The sequence below is a fragment of the Taudactylus pleione genome, unplaced genomic scaffold (assembly GCF_031769625.1).
Source record: "Taudactylus pleione unplaced genomic scaffold, aTauple2 ptg000354l, whole genome shotgun sequence".
NCBI lineage: Eukaryota > Metazoa > Chordata > Amphibia > Anura > Myobatrachidae > Taudactylus > Taudactylus pleione.
The window spans coordinates 867,843-874,181 of NW_028284755.1; the positions used below are offsets into that span (position 1 = coordinate 867,843).

A 6,339-nucleotide genomic window follows, 5' to 3' on the forward strand; every position below is an offset into this window, starting at 1 on the left:
TACGCCCGTGTTAAACCCTGCTAGTTACCTGGGTTGGATTGCCGGGTCACTCGACCCGGCGATCCAACCCTCTGCCCTTTTACACCAGGGAGCTGCCCGGGTTAACCCTTCAAAAACCCGGGTTTTAGCTCCGGTGTAAAAGGGGTATATGACATACTACAGGCACGGATACATCTAGATGCACATTCAAAGGGATCTCGCTGAGCCAAAGTAAAGCATCACCGCTGCAAGGAATATTACTCTCCGTCATCAGGCTGGAACAAACGGCATGTCCGGTTAGGACGCAGTAAGTTTTAATCACTGTGGAATACTAGACTGTATCTGCTTTTTAGTGATCTGGCACTGTTGGACTGTGGATTGAGATTTGCCCTTCGATTAACAACCATCTTATTTAATCCACACAGCACATTCTGGTGATTAATAATTGACTATATTGTGATGATCACTGTGCTTGTGCACAGACAGTGACTAACGCTGCTCGGGGAAACAAGACTGTTTAATTAATCAATCACCCCCGTCTTTTCATAATATTTCAGCGATTCAATAAGCCTTTTTCTTCAGCTGCTGTTGTGGATACTTAATAACAGCTAAGTTGACACAATTATACAGAGTGGACACGTTCTACAAGCTCTGTGAAACAATTGTTACAAGCAGAGCAGGTGTGTTTTTTAACACTTATTGAAGTTGGATATCTTTGCTGAGTTTATTGTATTCAATTCAATTCGATTATTATTTTTAATTATTTTTTATGTGTATTTATTGTTTAGTCATTATTTTGTGTATGTTTTAATAAATTGTTTATAAACCAGAGCGCAATTTTTGATCATTAAACACCCTCAAGTATAGAGCAGTAATTTGCATATTTGATTTCTACCTTTTCTCCCTTTGGAGGCTGCAGATACCTCTTTTATTGCTGCAATCGGTGGGTGTCTTTTGATTGAATTATATGTGATACATTGGAACTTTTTAGCGCCATCAGATTTATAGGTATTTTTATTTATGAGCAAAGCCAATTACAGGTGCAATTAGATTGTGAAAAGGAAATTATTATTATTATTACTATTATTATTATTATTATTATTATTATGATAATATTTATTTTATTCATCTCTTTATATGGTGCCACATGGGGTCTGCAGCACCTTACAAAGTACATAGACAGAAAAAATTGTAAACATAATAAAATAATGCAAAAGACTTACAGTACAAAAAACTTGCAGTACATAGGATATGTAGTCAAAATGCCCACAAAAGCAGTGCTGGCCATGCCCAAAGGTTTCGTTTTGCTGTTGATAATGGGGAGAAGATAATGATATAAGTCAGGGAAGGATAAGAACATGAGGGTAGAGGACCGTGCTTGTGAGAGATTATAATCAATAGGGGAGGGACAGGCAAACAGAAGTGACACAGGGGGATGAGACAGTGAGTGAGGAGAGCGGTGATTGAGGATGAGAGCCAAAATACTTTGGAAAAGAAGTGAGTCTTGAGAGCCCATTTGAAGCTTTGGGATAAGGTGTGGGGCAGCACAGATGGTGTAATGGTTAGCATTACTGCCTCACAGCACTGAGGTTGTGGGTCCGATTCCCCTGTGTTTGCGTGGGTTTCCTATGGGTACTCTGGTTTCCTCCCACACTCCAAAAATATACTGGTAGGTTAATTGGCTCACAACACAAATTAACCCTCATGTGTATGTGTGTGTGTGAGCATGTGATAGGGAATATAGATTGTAAGCTCCACTGGGGCAGGGACTGATGTGAATGGCCAAAATATTCTCTGTAAAGCGCTGTGGAATATGTGTGCGCTATATAAATAACTGGTAATAAATAAATAAATGATAGTGTGAGGGAGAAAGTTGCAGTGGTGGGCGCAGCACGGATTGTCTTGGACATGGGAGTGGGAGGAGGTAATCAGCTGGGTTGGGAGGAGAGGCGCCAATTGTTCACAGAGAGAAGTGGGCCAGTGTAAGTGTGGAGAGAGATGCAGTCGGAGATGTCAGCAGGAGAAGATTGAGGGCTTTGTAAATTAATGTGAGGAGATTGCAATGGGGAGTGTACAATGTATGACCAAAATTGTGAAAAATATCACAATGTTTAAAACTGTAGATATGAAATTTATCTGTTGAAACATTTTTAATTTATAGGCTCAGGAGAATATATTATTCACTTCTCAGTATCCAGGTCATGTTGAAGGACTTTTGAATAACATCCAGATTCAGCCAGATTCTTTTCATCTTGTTCATGGATAAAGTCCAGTAAATCAAACCCAGTATTATCTAATGGATTACTGGTGATCATTTCTTCAGCAAGGGTCTTGCATTCTTCTATAGCATATCCTCTATAAACTGTTGGACTTTTTATATTTATGACTGTTTTGTAATGCTTTATTGCTTCAGTCTGGCAATCTCTTCTATATTTTTCATGGTTTGCCCAATTCAAGTAAAGCTCCTGTTTCTCTTCCTGTGTGACATTGTCTATGTTGAGAACTTTGTGATATGTTTGTTCTGCTTTTTTGTACTGATGCACCATCCCGTACATGCTCGTTAGTGCAATGTATGCACTCACAAATGTTTCTTTATTGCCCACAGCCTTTTCCAAATGAAACGTGGCACAAGAAACTGCTTCAGTAATTTCCTGCGTATATTTCCTTGTGGACTGAAAATTTAACTTTGCTTTTCGTGCACTTTGCTTTAGGGCAATGATCTTATTTTTGTAACAGATGGCGAGCTGGTGATTAAGATGACTAGATGTAGGGTTTAAACGTACTGCTTCACTGAGGACCATTATGGCTTCATCAATCATTCTTTCTCTCCTGTAAAATTTTGCCACATAGCGAAGTAAATATGGAAATTCTGGTGTTCTTCGTAGAGCCTCCTCTATTAGTAACAATCCTTCTGTGGAGTTATTTAAATCTTGATATTTCAAACCAAGGAGAACCTTGACCACTGTATCATTCGGGTTTAATTGAGCCGCACGTTTCAAAAGTGGAAAAGATTCATCAAGCGGTTTCTTTAGGCAGTTGCTGCCTTCTAGTTTGCACACGGCAATGGCATAGCTTGAATACAGCTCCGGATTTTCTGGATCCAGCTCTAGAGCTTTTTCAAAACAATCTCTCGCTCTTTCACTGTGTCTTCCATTGAATGTTAACAGAGAAAATCCCTGCTCTCTGTAGATCTCAAACATCAGAGCATTCTGTCTTGAGAGAGACTCAAGTTTTTTACAGGTTTCTTGCACCTTTTTAACATAAGTGTAGCCTTTAATGAAATGGTCTCTGTGGTAGAACATCCAGGCATAATTACCGTAAATTATTGCCCTCCTGGCATCTATGTTGTCTGCAGAAATCTCTTGGATTTGTTCCTCAGCTTTTTGTAAATAGACGATGGCTTCCTCAAAGTTGTCTTTCTGGTGATTTATATAAGCCAGGAGATTGTACAGCCGGTATTTATGTTCAGGAGTTAAAAATTGAATCTGGTTAGAAAGCCTTTTTTCTACTTTGTCAATGGACACTTCTTCCTCAAGCAGATCCCATGTAAAATGGCACTGTACCTTCAACAAATGCTTCTTTAAAGAATTCTTTAATATGTCACTAAGGAGGAAAAAAAAGAGACATGTAATTGCATTAACAGGGTTTGGAGGCACCACCCATCCGAGATGCCTCACTGAAGATGCAAATACTAAAGGACAATTTTTTTAAAGAACAAAAAACTATATTGTCTATGAACGGGAATTGTAAGAGGGTGGTCCCCGAACCTGTATCTTACCCTGGGGCCCCGTGAGGTCTTAATCTGCAGTAAAAACAATGTTTGGGAAAGTCTAATATGTCTTTCAAAGGGGAATGCATTGGGGTGGGTGTTTAAACTAAGCAGTTAGCAGTGGCAGGTTGAGAGCAGTAGTGGCCTAAATCAGAGTTTTTATAACTTTTATAATTTATTCCAATTTTTAAATCCAAAAAAATTAGAAGGTACACATATTGTTGTTTGTTCTGTCTTCCTGACATTTTAAGTAAAGCACAGTGGCACAGTGGTTAGCAATGCCACCTAACAGCATTTGGGTCATGGGTTTGATTCTATTCAATGTCCTATTTGTGCAAAGGTTGTGTGTTCTCCCAAGGGTCATATTAAGAGAGAAGGGAGCCTGTGTGCAGTCTCTGCATGGGCGACCTCTTCTCTAACTGTGCCAGAGTCTACCGCACATGCGCAGGTCTCCAGGAACATGGCCACCACTCCATTTTCCTGGTGATTTGTACAGTGCTGCCGAAGTCACCAGAAGTAGGACAAGAAATCCAGAATGCCCTGACTGTCCAGGGCATGGGGAGGGGGCTGGGGAAAGGGGGGCATACAATAAGTGCATGCTTGGGCTTCTCTTGGAGGATAATATGAGATCTGACAGACATCCAGGTCATTAAACAACTAACAACACACCCCTCATAATAACATTCAGCTTGTATTTTCACCAAATTCTTGTTTGCAGCAATTGTCTGTCTAATATGTGTGGTTCAGGAAGACAGGTGTTTCAACAAACCCCAAGCAAGCATTTCATATATACTTACAAAGGAATGGGATTGAAATACTGATGGCTCAATAGCCGCCGGTTCTAATCCCGATAGTGAGAGACCAACGGATGAAGATCCCAAGGGGCGCCCGTAAGTATACTAACCCTCCCCTCTTCCCCCCCTAACCCTCCCTTAGGGGTGCCTAACCCTAACCTCAACCCAGGGGTGCCTAAACCCCCTTCCCGCACCCTAAACCTAAGTCTCCCTGGGGGGTGCCTAACCCTAAGCTGCCCCCCTAGTGCCTAACCCTAACCCCCTCTTCCCCTAGCCTAACCCTAACCTTCCCTGGGGATACTGCCTAACCCTAAGTCCCCCAGGGGTCTCTAAACCTAACCTCCCCATCCCCGGGCTATGTGCATACTTACCCGGCAGAAAGACGATCGGTCTGGCGTCCTTCGGCGTTCCTTCATCGGGATTAACATAGGTGTCAGTATTTCGACACCTATGTTAAATCTCTTGCTAGGATGACACTGTTGGGATTGAGACTAAATCCCCTTACAAACCAGGGAGCACATAATATATTTCAATAAATGATTCACATGAGAAAGTATGTGAGAGGGCCACTCCACAGAGCCATGCCCTATTTTTAGAAGGTGCATGCCTAATTTCCCTTCTAAGTAAATTGGGGAAGGGGTGGGGAGGTGGGGGGACACCAACAAAATTTGTGGCACAGGGCACCAAAATGTCTAGTTAAGGCTCTGCTGGCCGGCCAGTGTCTAAAACTCAGAGAGAACTGCATTAGGTCTAATAAAGGGCAAAATAATTGCGAGTGGGGAAAAAAAATCAACTATCTAAAACTAGGCTCTAACCACTGGGATGACTCCATTGTATGTTAGTGAATGAATGCAGAACTACAATACCATTCCAATTGCTCCACAATGTAATCAACTCTCTAATAGATCGACAATGCAGAACCTGACTGCTGAAGGAGAGGGCGGGCAGAGGGGAATTCACCAGTACCCCTATGGGTCACTCCATCTCTGACTAGATTTGTATCTACAGTATATGTTATTTCATGCACTGTACAACTTTATCTATAGGTCTATATACGTTTACTAATTCTAGAGGCAGAAGGATGAATAGGATATTAAAGCAAAGACAATTCATTACAAACTAGATAAGGACACATTTATTACCTCATTCTGATTGCTGCTCTGCGATGAGTCCTCACTGTGAAAGCCTGGAAGAATTTGCTGCCTGGGACTACAGCTTTATAATCAATACTAAAGTGAAAGTGTAATGTGATATTGTTTGTGCTAAGTCAAGGGAGATCTAGACTGGGAAATGAAACTGGGTAGGCTGAGCAAAATCCTTAGAAATGAAAGGGAATCTACAGTATGCCAGTTTTGAAGGCCTATTGTTTTGCTTATGTGATGCAGTATTATAATTGTGATTTTGTTGTTAACAGTGGCAATTTTATAAATAATAATAGGTTATATAGGGATACGTGCAGTATCCCAGCACAGGGAATGCCGGCGCTGAGAATACCTGTGCCGGAATCTCGCCACCTGTCAAAATCCCGGTGCCAGCATCCTGACCAACGGAATCTCAAAGGTAAGTAGCGGGGTTAGGGTGAGGGTTAGCTTTAGGGTTAGGCACTAGCAGTGGCGGGCTGGGCCGGGGGGCAGGGTGCCATGTGCCCCCCGGGCCGCAGCGCTATGCGGGCCGCGGGCAGTCTGTGTTCGGAGTTCGGTGAGGCTACACAGTTACAAACACACAGCCGCCGGCTCCGTCAGCTGTGTGTTTGTTTTGAGTGGCAGCCAATGAGTTTCTGTCAGACTCTCACTGACT

At 42.1% G+C, this 6,339-nt stretch overlaps 1 pseudogene; it reads right to left on the reverse strand.

Annotated features, from left to right (window-relative positions):
- Positions 1-2,159: 2,159 nt before the first annotated feature.
- On the reverse strand, positions 2,160-5,689 carry LOC148508581 (interferon-induced protein with tetratricopeptide repeats 5 pseudogene; annotated as a pseudogene).
- Positions 5,690-6,339: the final 650 nt, after the last annotated feature.